Source organism: Callospermophilus lateralis, unplaced genomic scaffold (assembly GCF_048772815.1).
Source record: "Callospermophilus lateralis isolate mCalLat2 unplaced genomic scaffold, mCalLat2.hap1 Scaffold_66, whole genome shotgun sequence".
In the NCBI taxonomy this organism is placed as follows: domain Eukaryota; kingdom Metazoa; phylum Chordata; class Mammalia; order Rodentia; family Sciuridae; genus Callospermophilus; species Callospermophilus lateralis.
This window is the reverse complement of record NW_027514882.1, coordinates 5,926,690-5,941,201: the sequence shown is the minus strand read 5'-3', so window position 1 is coordinate 5,941,201 and position 14,512 is coordinate 5,926,690. Positions and strand designations below refer to the sequence as shown.

At 37.5% G+C, this 14,512-nt stretch overlaps 1 pseudogene; it reads left to right on the top strand.

Annotated features, from left to right (window-relative positions):
* Positions 1-14,512, top strand: part of LOC143389830 (uncharacterized) — a 192,430-nt pseudogene that overhangs the window by 7,582 nt on the left and 170,336 nt on the right.

Sequence of the window (14,512 nt, the reverse complement as noted above, 5' to 3'; positions counted from 1 at the left end):
TATATCTTGCATAAAATTTGGAATAAGATCATATTACATTTTAATGAAAGAAAAAAATAGGAGGGTCTTCTCTCAAGTTTTCAGTGGCCACAGAAATATAATCCTTCATTAAAATCAAGGAAAACTATGAAAATGGAACAATTTATGCCTACAGATAATCTCATTTGGGGACTAGGAAGCCCTGTGGTATGTGTATTCTCAATCAACATTTGCAGCCTATGAAAATGTGCATGTGCTATTTGTTCTTATTAATCATGCAATGATTCACAAACCCAAGTAGTGACAGCTACCGCTCAACCTTAGTAGAATCCATGCTTTCTGTTTTGTATTTTTTTTAATGATGGGGAGAAGAAGTAGGTATTTTGTACATTTTATGATAAATTTATTACCTAATAAGATCTGTATTCCAAGTGATCAGCATCATACAAGTTGTCTCAGAGTAGGAGAAAAAAAGAATTGTGTACATCAGAAACTATAGCTCTGTGTGTGTTGTTTAAAATTCTATTCTGTCAGATTGGATCTGCTGTTGAAAGGGATTGGCTCCCAAGAGGAAATATTAGAATTTGACCAAATGCTCCCTGCAAAACTAGACATATATTACTTGAAACAATTTATATTTAAAACATTGTATCTTGGCTCTAGAAAAGCCAAACATTTAGAAGCAGAGGGTAGTGCATTTCAGGAAATATCAGTGAGCCAGAAATTTAATCAAGAGGAATTCTGATTCCTGAAAACAGCCACTCTTTCCTCTTCCCTCCCTTTAAATAAAAATACTGAAACAAGAATAACAAGCCCATTGATGTCCCTGGAGGGTAATTTGGTTGTGGTGGCTGGTAGGGAGCTCTGGATCAGACACCATAATTTACATATGTAAAGGAAGAGGAATGGAATGAAGGGAGGTGATTTACAGATGAAATAATAGTTACTCAGACTTGTGCATGTGCCCAGTAGAGCTGTTATTACTTTTGTGGGTGTTTGAATGAAGACCTGAGTGTGAAGAAATCAAAAGCAAGTCTTTCCTTGGGGAGAATATTGTTATATTTGATATACTTAAATCTCACAATAGAGAAAAATTATGAGGAAATTTTGTTTTCACTTGTTATACTTGATCAGTTGTGTTATCTTAAAAATGTTGGTCCATTTCCTTTAGGAAAAAAACTTGCATAGTGCCTACAGAGTTAGGATGTTGCTTTGGGCAAAGAGTTTCCTTTTCCTTTTCTTTTAAACTGGATATCACCCCTTTGGTACAGCAAGTATTTAAATCTCTAACTTCTTGCCTAGAACATATGGGCATTGGTATATAATGTCATGAGCTGTGTTATTTTCTATAGTACATTTAAGTTGTCTTCAACTTCTGGTTTAGTTAAACCAAAAAATTAAGAAGATAAAGTTTTCCCCCACTTGCATTACAGAGTAGCTTCTCTGCGTGTGTGTGTGTGTGTGTGTGTGTGTGTGTGTGTGTATGATCTCTATGTTGTTAGAGTTGTTAGTTTCATTCTAGATTCCTAAATGTATTTGTAATGTGAAATGTTTAAAATAATTTACTTGTTGATCATTTTTTTTTTGTAATCCTCTTCATAGTTTAGAATGGAAAGAAAATAAATAGGGATTAAGCAATGTAACTGACTTTTGAAGTTATATTTGAGTCAGTGTCTAAAGAAAAATTCTACATTTCAGAAGTGACAATAATATCTATATTTTTTAAGTGTCCCAGAGAGCCCCCCAATCTTTTATTTTCCAAGGGAATGGTTGACAGAGAGGTAAATGAAATGGAAAACTGGCTTGGTGAATCCCTGTCCTATCCAGTAAAATTATCAGGTTGAACCAAATAGCATTAATAAGAGAATTACTACAGATTACTGTAGGTGATGCTTCAGTGTGTCAGAAATGTCTTTGGAGTGTGTGCTACTGTGGATGCACATACATGTGTGTATGTCATGTGTGTGTGTTTGTGTGTGGCTGGTTGGGAGTGTTAATCATGATGAAGAGAAGTGGGTAGTATTTATGTTCATGGCTTCTTTCTACTGTTGGATGATAAAAAGTTGGGGGCATGCCCAGTGTCTATCTTTGCGTGGAATCTATAGTCCAGACTGTTAAATAAATGAATTGAGAGAGATATTAAAAAATCTTTTTTAAAGACTTGTTTGGAAGGAAAATATTTTTTGGAAAATGATAAACTGTACCTAAATGTACATTTAGGTGCCAGGCTTAGGTCTCAGTTACAGTTTTTGAAGACATTCAGGTCATCCTGTGGAAATTATCTTGCTCAGGACAGTGTCTGGCAACCGCATCTACTCGGATCAGTGGGAATTGTTATCTTACCTACTGGATTGCCACTTTCTATTTATTTGTAAATGTTTTTAGTATGCTGTGTTTCCTCAAAAGAATAATTACTAAAAGACCTATTGCTAGTTAATTTGTGATAAATCATTTGAAAAATTAGGAGGACTTTCAAAGTTTGTGACTTGAAAGTGCATTGAATGATATGTGAACTAATTTTGATAAGCCTGGGTAATACAGTGATTTTGGCCTGTTTGAATGCTGATATAAAACCAGATGGTAATGCATCTTGGAATATTTCAGACAGGGCCTAGTTTGGTTTTAAAATTGATTCTGCTTATAATTGGCAGGCAGCATGGAAAATGGCAATCCTGTTATGAACAACTGTGGAAAATATCTGTTTTAATAATGAGGCTAGAGAGAGAACAGAAGTTCAGTTTCAAAACTCAGGGTTTTGACATTATTGATGTCTTTATTAGAATGATTGAGGAAAATATATTCTGATTCAATTTTTGAGGTTTGAGTACAAGTTAATTTTTAGGCACTCAGAGCTTGTTCTGTGGGAAATGAAGATATATTTGAAATATTCTCAGGGGAATGCTTTTCTAAAATACATAGCTCCATTAAAGAAAAGCACTCTAGACCAAAATCATCTCAGAAAAAAACCCACTCAAAAATTGAGTGCATCAGTGGATTTAAGAATTAGAAAAAAAATCTTTGAAAGGTGTGATTTTCTTTTTATATGTGGGGATATAAATAATTTATTCAATTTTAGTATAAATTCTTAACCTTTAAAAATGATAGAATAATGTTCATTTATTCTAAAATGTGAGGCCAAGAGTTGATATGTGGATAAAATGAAATTACATGACTTGTTCATACATGCAGCAAAAAATGCATGGCAACTTTCGAAAGGGTTCTTTCACCTGGCAGACACATTGTCAGGTAGAATAAAGCCCAAGACCTCCCGGGGTTTTTCTGAGACCCCAAGTGTAACATCTGAATATAGTTATAGTGGACTTAAAGGTTCAACCTGACCTGGCCCTCTCTTTTGGGGAACCTTTACTTCTTGTCAGGACTGCAGCCCATGTCCTTTGATACAGCTCTGCATCTCCAGGGTCTCACATCATGAATTTCTCCTTAAAGAGGCCTCCCCATCCATGTGGCCTCAGGCCTCGGAGTGATTTTCATCTATTACACTGCCTGTTTTCTTCCTCACAGTTCTTCCCTTTCTGTTCCTTCCTCCATTTGGTAATGAAGTTTGTGAAGCCCCCTGATCTATTATGCCTGAGAGCTTCTACCTCTGAAATGCTGCCATGAACCAAAGACTTAAGTCTGCAGCATACATTCTGCTTGTAGAATGATCCTTTGTGTTGTTTGCTGGTCTCATATTTACTGTTTATTTTAAAAAGCAGTGTATACGTGTGATAAAAACCTCACAAGACCATGAATACTTGGTGCTCATCTCTGTTTCTCAGTTCCTGCTCCCCACAGACAACCTTTCTCATCAGTGCCCTATGGGGTCTGCAAGACATTTTCTGTAAACACAGAAGTCCAGGTGTGGTTCCTATATATACATTCCAGTTTTTCCTACTGTTAGATATAGTATCCTTTTTTAAAAAATCTTTTTTAGTTGCACATGTACACAATACCTTTATTTTGTTCATTTGTTTTTATGTGGTGCTGAGGATTGAACCCAGTGCATCACATGTGCAAAGTGAGTGTTCTACCATTGGGCTGCCATTCTAGTCCTAGATGTAGTATCTTATCTTTTCTGGTCTTTTAAACAGCCTGGGCTTCTTCACAAGTGACTGCTTTTGCTGTTTTGTATGAAGTGTAATGGAAGTGAAAAATCTTCAGGAATAACCTCCCCATGAATGTCGGCCTGCTGCTGCTGATCCGGGTGATGAGGGAGCGGGTTGGGGGATGTGGCCAGGAAGTTGTGAACCACATCCTGGTGATGTTTAGTGGGATAACTTGCTCCCTGTAAGTGTGTTCTTCGAATGATAACTAAGGAGGCGGTTTCTGAGAGGTGGAAACAAGAGGGAGGACCAGGCAGAAATGAGGTTTGAGAACCTCACCATGAAAATTTTCTGCACTTCTGGGTTCCTTCTTTATACCCTTGTGGTCAAGTCATCAAAGATCCTGTGCTGGCCACCCTCTGTGCTGCTAGCTACTGACAGCACATCATGAAATGAGGAGCGGTGTTGTTGTTGTTGTTGTTGTTATGGTGCTGGGGATTGAAGCAGTTGTTTTGGTCTGGCCCTTTGCTTCCTGTGAGGCCCATCATTATCTTGCCTGCTTCTTCCTGGTTGGACTCATCTCCTCCCATCCCCCCAAGTTATGGCTACTCCAGCTCACACATGCATCTCGTGGTCCCCAAATATACACTCTGCTCTTTGCCCTTTTATTCATGCCTTCTCTTTCCTTGGTCTCAGACATCTTTGCCTCCTGACTCCCACCCTCATTTTCTAGGCAAATTTTACTTATTTCTCAAAATTAAGATGAAAGATCACCTCTTCCTGGAAGCCCCCTTTCCCTTATAGCCCCACAGACACCATAGATTAGACACTCGATGCACAATACTTGGATTGTCTCAATATTGCTTTCTGTACTAATATACACTCCTCAGTGCTGGGGCCTCTGCTTTCTGTCAGTGTTCTCAGTCCTAACACAGTTGGCCTGCAGATATTGCCCAGAATGGAGTCAATTTTGATGAATTCCTCAGCTACCCTGGGTGCATCAGTTTGAGGATTGATGTTTGCAAATAGAGGTGGCATTCAAAGGAATAGCAGCTTTCTCAGGTGAGTAGAAGCAAAGATGGAAACTGCAAGATGGAATTTTCAACTTTGTAAATGGCTATGTTGCAGGAACTCCTTCTCTCTCCTTTCTGCTCCCTACTGGCTCCCTGGTGTTTCCCTCTCCTTTCACTGCCACTTGGACTGAAAGATCCAGGCTTCCATTAACAGGGTCTCACCTGCCTGCCTTTGTTGGAGGCACATCTTCCCTAGTCTCCAAGCTCACAAAGAGCTGCTGTATCCAGCCAGGAGTGGAGGTGTGGTCTCAGCAGCTGCCTGCCTCTTCTGCCTCCTTTCTTGTTGAATTCTGCACACAGCATATAATTAAAAATGTGACCAGGGCACATTAGCAGGAGGGTGTCCTTGCCTCACAGCCATGGTGGGGGCATAGGGGAGTTGGGTGACAAACCTGGCTAGATTCCACGTGAGGCATACTGCCTTTTTGTTTGGGTCCAAAAGGGTGGAGGCTTCTTGGGAGATCTGTGAGGTCTTTCCCTTTTGCCTCTCAGTCTCTTTCCAATCATATTTATGAGCCAGTTGAATGAGAAGGGGTTTTCTGGTCTGCTCCTGTGCTAAACTGTGATTTGATCCTCTGGGTACTGCCTTTGTAAGGTGAATGTCTGTAGGAGGCCCTCCTGGACAGGAGATGACTTTGCTGGGTCCTGTGCCATGTTCTGAGATATAGGAGCACTGAGATTTGGAAGGAGCAGATGAAGTCAGAGGGAAGGAGAGAACCTTCTTTCATTCCAATAAAATAAGCTGTTTCTCATTTCCACCTTTCTCCATGCCTGACACCCATCCCTCCTTCCAGCGGGGGAACATATTCATCCAATCATTAGTGATTACCTCTGCCTGTCTGTGAAGAACACTCTTCTTGTGTGACATCCGCACAGGATGTCAAGAATTTGAAGTCTGTCCCCTTGAAGAATTTGGGTCTAAGTGGGCAGGTGATGACCAGGCAGCAGGGTAGGACAATAAATCCAGACCTCCTACATTGGTTGTACGGGAGTGCTCAGGAGAGGGCATCACTGATCTTGTACAGATTGTCTGCCACCCCCAGCAGCTACCCAACCTTCCAAAGGATAGAAAGTGAATTAATGCTATCTGTGTAGAAGCTAAGGCTGACCTGGGGTGGAAGGAGTGGGGAAAGATTGCTGGTCTCAGTAAGAGGAGCTTGGGTTATGATGTCCATATGGCTGTTTTAGTGTGCCCAGGCGGCAGCAACAAAGTACCACAAATTCAGTGACTTAAACAACAGAAATTACTTTCTCATAATTCTGGAGGCCAGAAGTTGGAGATCAAGGTGTCTGTGGGGTTGTTTCCTTTTGAGACTCTTTGCGTGACTCATAGCTGTTTGTCCTCTTTCCATGTCTTCACACCATCTTCCCTGTGTGTCTGTGCCCTAATTTCTTCCTTCTCTAGAGGCACCAGTCATGTTGGATTAGGGCCCACTGTCATGACTTCATTTTAAATTATTCACCTCCTTAAAGACCCTGTCTCCAAATACAGACAACATTCTGCAGTACCGGAGTTTAGAGTTTCAGCTTATGAATTTGGGGGAAGATAAGTTTTAGCCCATAGCAATATCCTTGCCCAGCACCAGGCAGTTGGAGGAAGCTAAGATCCCAGAGTAAAGTAAATTCCTTAAAAAAAAACAAAAAACATTATTTGAGGACATTAGAAACTAAGTCAAGGGCCTTCCACTGAAATTTGTTTTATTTTTTTTTTCTAAAGGCAACAAGGAATTTGTAAACAGATTTAAATTTAATAAATTTAAACTCAATAAATTCCTAAAAAAAAAAAAAAAAAAAACATCACTTTCAATGAAAGGGCAGACTGAAATAATCACATGCACCAGCCCGGGAGGACAATGAGGAAGCTCTCTGTTTAATAGCTCTGCATGAGGTGCGGATGGGGTGGGGGTATGGGACTTTTCACTAGAATTCATAACCATGAGGAAGAACTCATATAAATTTATGGTTGGAATTTTCCAAGGTGGATTCCTTGGGAAATAAACCTGGAGACTCTGAGATGTACTGGAGGAGGTTTATTGGGGGTGGGTTCTAAGGGCTGAGAGGAACTCTTATAAGCTTGGGGGCTGGGGCTGTAGCTCAGGGGTAGAGTGCTTGCCTAGCATGTGAGAGGCACTGAGTTTGATTCTCAGCACCTCATGAAAACAAACAAATAAAATAAACGTATTATAACCATCTACAACTTTTTTAAAAAGTAAAAAAGAATAACCCTGGGAAGGGAGCCGGGAGCAGGAGGACAGAGGGAAGAGTTGAACTGCAATGCCATTGCCTTGGAGCTCATCCTGTAGGGACTTGCAAGCTGGGATGCTCCTCTGGAGATGTCCATAGATGCCGGGAGACCAGACTGGTCCTAGGTATAGGCTGCTCCAGGGACACGTATAACCTTGGGAGGCAACTTCCTTTAGCAGAGGACTGTTCCACATTCCAAGAGAGGGATACAGTTGTCACAGAACTCACTCCGTGCAGCTGAGGGAATGAGTGCCTACACCTTGAAGAAGGGTCAGGGAGACATGTCAAGGCATTCACTCCAGGTTTTTTTCCCTTAAAGATCCCCCTGGAACCCCAGAGCTGGGAATGGAACCCAACATCTCACTCATGCTAGGCAAGTGCTCTACCCCAGCACATTCTAGGCTTATACACTCTATTTTACCTGGAAACCCATAATGCTATCTCAGTTAATGTTGTTGAGCTATTAACATGGATGTGGTCCTAGTTTGTAAATACAACTGGAGCATGTGAAAGAAGCAGGTGCAGAACACTGACCAAAGGCCTGCAGGTGTTCCACAGATGTAACCACACCAAAGATAAGCTCACAAGCCAATATTAGAGAGTTCCCAGGAAAAGGGTCTCCCATGATTGACAGCCATATAAACAGCATGATAAGAAATGAATTCCAGATGAGAGAATTGTCTGACAAAATCTGAAAATAAGTATGTTTAATATGATAGACAATTAAAATGAATTAAGCATACTAAAGAAGACTGAACAGAGCAATTGGAAAATAATCAATGTATTTTTGATATTTTTATTGAGGTTTAACCTGGATGTAGTCACAAAAAAAATTAAGAACTATAACAATCTCCATTCTTTCTCCTGTTTCCCTCTAGTCCTTTTACTAGAAACCACTTTACTTATGTAGTTAATTCTTTGTTTACTTGTATGTGTACAATAACAGGCTACTAATGCTAATTCTTGATTCTTTTTTTAAGGTTAAACAATATTTGTTGGCTTCCTAAGATGAAAGAAGGTGATTTATTCTTATATTCTCCTGGACCCACACAATCACACTAATTTTATGAAGTTATTTTCATGCAAAATAACTATTTTTTTTTATTATTATGACTCCTACTCATTGAGCCATCAGTGGAGCATGATTACTTCTTTCTTGCACAGTTTTTTTTTTACTCTGGATTTAATATGTTTATTCCTGTGTTTACTTTTCTGTGTATTTATTTCTTGTTAAGCTCTACTTCTTATTTTCTGTTCTAATCTCAACTTCTCTGAGATACTTACAGATGCACAGATAATTCCACTTGTTTCTTCTTGCAGAATGATCATTTGGATCCATTTGAGTACTGCTGATCCATTCTGGTTGCCCTTTCTACTGCACAGCTGTATCCTTGCATTTCTCTTTACTATGTTTTTTGAGGATTTACCTTTATTTTTCTTTCTTGTTGGGCTGCCGTTTTTCTGGATATCAGGTTTTTCTCTTCGGTTCGCTCTTGATGGTGGAGGGGGGTACATATTTTCTCTTAGCTCCCTAGAAACAGGCCCATGGGAAATGTAACTTTCAAGCTGTGCAAGGCCTGAAATGTCTTTAAAAATCCTGACATTTGATTAATGGCTGGATAAAAAATTCTTGGGGAGGAAATAATAGTCCTTACGAGGTCTGAAGGTTTTACTCTATTTTCCTATAATTTCTAGTGTTGCTGTCTAAGTCCTAAACTATTCTGAATCCTAATCCTTTTCCTGGGCCTTGCTGTGCTGGCGATCTCTTTTCCAGAGGTACCCCTAGGTTCTGTTTTTTCTTCCTATGAAATTTCCTCAACTCCTCCTGTTTTTCTATTGAGTTTTTAATTTTCACCATTGAGTTTTGTTTTTTCTTCTAATTGCATGAGTGTGCTCATTTAAAAAATTGTACATCTCTTAATATATGGATTTTTAAAATAGATCCTTTCTTATATTCTGGAAATTTTTTGATTTTTTTAAAGAAACTTTTCTATTTCTTGCACTGTCTTCCTCTAAGATTTAGTTCTTGTTAGAAGATGAATCCTGTGAGTGGTGATCTTAGATATCTGCTTATATTAAGAATGGGTTGCTGGGTGTGGTCGAGCATTCCTGTAATTCTAGTGACTCAGGAAGCTGAGGAAGGAGGACCATGAGTTCAAAACCAGCCTCAGCAACTTAGCAAGGCACTTAAGAAAAAAAAGTGGGGGGATGGAGAAGTGGCTCAGTGGTTAAGTACCCCTGGGTTCAATCTTGGGTATTGCCCCCACAAAAAAAGAGCAATTAAAATGCTGATGGGAGCTATGAGCTGTGGTTGGTGTCTACTGTAGGATGATGTAGCTGGTCTCTTTTGTTGGTAAATTCCATTTTGGTGCATCTAGGCCCTAATCTTGCATTTTTTCTCTAAGTGTCTGGTAGGGGAATTGTGGCTGAGTGGGTATTGTCCTTCTGTGGAGAGTTGGGGAGGGAATCTGGAAAACTGCAAAAAATTTTGGATTTTTAAAATTAGAGCATTTTAATTGTACATTGTATTTGGGTTCTTTTTGACAAAATGTAAGGAATTTGATTATGATCTCCATTCCCCCTCACTTTTCCTCCCCTTCTCCCTCCCCTTTTTTTTCCCCTCATCTACTCTATTGATCTTCCTTTCACTCCTTCTTTATTTTCAATTAGTACATGAAGGTGAAATTCCCCTTGGTACATTTATATATGTTTGTAACTTAATTTTGTTAAATTTATTCCATAATTTTCCCTTTCTTCCTCCTTCCCCCTTGTTCTACTCCACTGATCTTCCTTATATATGTATGATATCTGATTCCCCCCCACTGCTTTCTTTCTGTTATTTTGCTCTTGCTTCATAGGAGAGAAAACATTCGACCCTTGATTTTCTGATTCTGTCTTATTTCACTTAGCATGATCTTCACCATTTCCATCCATTTACTTTAAAATGCTGTTATTTCACTTTTCTTATATCTGAATAAAAGTAGCATGTGCACACACACACATACATATAACATTTTCTTGAGCCATTCATCTATTGATGAGCATCTGAGTAGATAGCATAATTTTACTATTGTGAATTGTGCTGCTATAAAAGAGAAATGGATATATCTCTATAGTATGCTGATTTTAGTTCCTTTGGATGAATACCAAGGAGTGTTATAGCTGGGTCCTATGGTTGTATCATTCTTAGTTTTTTTGAAGTATCTCTATACTGCTTTCCAGATGGTTGTACAACTTTGCAAACCTACCAACAGTGTATGAGTGTACCTTTTCCCCCATAACCTCCCCAGCATTTATTATTATTCATGTTCTTGATCATTGCCATTCTTGCTGTAGTGAGGTAAAATCTTAGTGTAGTTTTAATTGATTTTCATTTTCCTGATTGTTAGAGATGTTAAACATTTTTTCATGAATTTGTTGGTCCTTTGCACTTCTTTTTTTGAAAAATTTCTGTTTGGGCTGAGGTTGTGGCTCAGTGGTAGAATGCTCATCTAGCATGTGTGAGGCCCTGGGTTCGATCCTCAGCACCACATAAAAAAAAAATAAACAAAATTAAGGTATTGTGTACAACTAAAAAAATAAATATTAAAATTTAAAAAAAAATTCAGTTTAGTTTTTTTGCCCATTTATTGGTTCAGTTACTTGTTTTTTTGGGTGTAAAGATTTTTGAGTTTCTTTTTTCTGTATATTAATCTCCTGTAGGAAGATTAGCTAGCAAAGATTTTTTTCCCATTCTGTAGGCTCTCTCTTTACTCTCTTAATCCTTTCATTTGCTTTTCTAAAGCTTTTTAATTTGATGGCATTCCATTTATTGATTTTTGGTTTTACTTTTTTTGAGTTTTAGGGGTCTTGTTAAGGAAGTCAGTGCCAGCACCAATATGATGGAGACTTGACCTTATGTTTTCTTCTTTCAGTTGCAAGGTTTCTGGTCTAATTCCTAAGATTTTGATCCATTGTGATTTGACTTTTGTGTAGGGTGAGAGATAGGGATCTAGCTTCAGCTTCATTCTTCTACATAGGGGTATTCAGGTTTGGAAAATTTTTGTTTTAAAATAGACTTTGAACACTCTCCTCTTCTCATTATTTTATTGTCTTACCAATTCCCCCCTTTTCTGGGTGTCCTAAGGTATAAATGGGGTGCCTTTTTGCTTTCACACTGCTTTGTTAGGCATTTGCTTTCTGGAGTCTGTTAAATCAATTCCCACTTGCCCATATGTTTCTAGCTTCTAAAAATTGTTTTTGTTGCCTCATTCATTTTTTTCCTAATGGGTTTTTCTTCTTAAAAAATTCCTGGTCTCCTAGTTTAGTGGGATGTTTAGAAGAAACAAAAGTAAATGTGAGGAACCACCCTGTCATATTTTTCTGGAAGTGTCAGAGAACAGTTTGTAGTGAAAAATATGCTAAGCTAACCAGAAACCAGAAGTAGCTAGTGAACCAAAATATAGAATGTATGACAAAGTGGTTCATGTCTCTCATGTTTAGTTGGAGACATGGAAGACAGGATAAGTTCCATTGTGAACAATTAAGAATTCCAAAAGCAGAAAGAGAGGAAACAGAAAATAGTCAATGTTTTAGAGGTGTCTAAAACTGTTTGGGAGCTGATGGGAGAGATTGAGGACATATGATTCAAACCATGGCAGAGAAAAAAGAATTAGAGTATTTACCTTATTCAGTAGATGACAAAAGTGAAGTAAATGACACAGAAAAAAAGTATATACTCTGCAAAATAAAATGTAGGAACAAAACCAACATTTCTTCAGTTACAGAAAGTATAAATGTGTTTCATAAACCAGGTAAAAGTTAGAGAAGGGGATTTGGGGGTGTAGCTCAGTGGTAGAGTGCTTGCCTAGCATGCATGAGATCCTGGATTTGAAGCCTTGGGGTTCAAGTCCCAGCAGTTTCAAAAAATAAAAATTAAATTAAATTAAATTAAAAAGTCTGAAACAGATACTAGTAAAAAGTTTTTGTAGCTATATACAATCAAGAAAACAAAACCACACGAAGACCAAAAGCATTATTAGGCATAAAGAGTGGTACTATAGAAATAAAAGGTTCATTTTACTGAGAATATAAAACACTTGTCAATATCAAATAACAAACCTCAAAGCACCCAATCAAAAATGGATGGAATTTTTGGTAGAAATTGACAGATCATAATTTTAATGGTAGACTTTTATAGATCCCCTTCTGCTAGTTGATAGAAAGAACCAAAAATTTAGTGAAGACATGAAAGATTTGACTTATGTACTTCAGTATTTTTCAACATTTTGACTGCTCTCCATAGTAAGAAATGCATATGTGACCTAGAAAATGTATTATGTGTATACATACTGTATGTTATCATAACTAAGACACTTTTGATTATGATATGACATTATTTCTTGGTGCCACTAGGAAACAAAAATACTGTCATTAAATGATATCATGCTGTTCATTGTGTGAGCTACTCAATGTCAGAGTTGTTAAAATGTGAAAAAAAAATTCACTTTGATAATTTCTATTCTCTCTTAGTTTAAAACTGCTGGTCATAACCTATCAAATTGACTTCATGCCCCAATAGTGATTTGGAACTCTCAGTTTAAAGAACACTGACTCAATGTGTCACTATGAAACCACACACACAACAAATTTGCTTCAACATCATGAACTTGTATACAGTGTCACCACTTCCATCATCAGAGCAGAAATCTCATTAAAATTTCTAGGAATCTGTATTTTGCAAAGATCCTTGAACATGTTAAAATGATAATTTGAAGTCGAATTTAGCTAAAATACTCCTGTATATAATTATATATAATGGGAAATAAAGCAACACATTTCTGAGTAGCACATGGATGAAAGTTAATTTAAATATTAAGAATTATTTAGAAATAGGTAAAGAACAACTCAAACTATCACTAGGTGCCCTTCAACAGACAAATGGATAAAGAAAATGTTGTATATATTCACAATGGAATATTACTCTGCCTTAAAGAAGAATGAAATTATGGCATTTGCAGGTAAATGGATGGAGCTGGAGAATATCATGCTAACACAAATAATCCAATTCCAAAGAAACAAAGGCTGGTTGTTTTCTCTAATATGTGGATGTTTATGTACAACAAGAGGGTGAAGAGCAGGCTAGAGAAGAATAGAGGTAATTTGGATTAGATAGAAGGGAGTGAAGGGAGGGAAGGGGGTCTTGGGGTGGGAAAGATAATAGAATGAATCAGACATTTTGAACCTATATGCATATATGATTACATGACCAGTGTAATCCTATATCATGTACAACCAGAAAAATGAGAAATTATACTATATTTATGTATGTTATATCAAACTGCATAAATGCATTATACTGTCATGTATAACTAGTTATAACAAATAAAAAAATAAATGAAAAAAGAATTACTTATAATTTAAAATGAGAAATTGAAAGTTGATAAACTGTCAAAACTAGGAAGCTAAGAAGCAGAAAAAATAGTAGACATCGTGATTGTAACAGCTACAAGGAAATACATTTAAGAATACATTTAAACAATACATTTAAGAAAGAAAAAATATACAAGAAAATCATTAAAAGCAAAGCCATTGTTTTAAAACTGGTAAATGAATCTGAATTCTGGTAAGATTGATTTAAAAAGAAAACGAATGAAAGGTAATTAGAAATGAAATGATAGGTGTAATACATAATGAAGAAAACTTTAGGAACTGAGATTATTTTTCATAATTTTATGCCTATAAATTTGAAAACTTATGTAAAATGCACAGTTTTGTAAAATAATTACCTTCTCTGATTGGCTCAAGGGAAAAGAAAATTGATCTGAGTGGTATGTAATCACTAAAGAAAAGTCACTAAAGTGGTCACAGACCATGAAAGTATTTATTCTCTGCAGTGGTTCTCTATCAAGTGTGCTTCTGTACTTCCCTCCCTTCCTAGGTGACATCTGGCAGCGTCTGGAGACATTTTGGTTGTCATATTTAGGAGTGAAGGTGCTCCTGGAATCTCATGGGTAGAGGACAGGACTGATGCTAAACATCTTAAGATGCACAGGAGAGTCTCTCAGAACAAAGAGTTCTGTGACTCCAAAAGCCATTAGTGCCATGGTTGAGAAACCCTACTCTCATGCTCACAGTTAGGAAAGCAATGTAATAAAGATACCATTTCTCCTTAGATTAACCTGCAGTTTCACT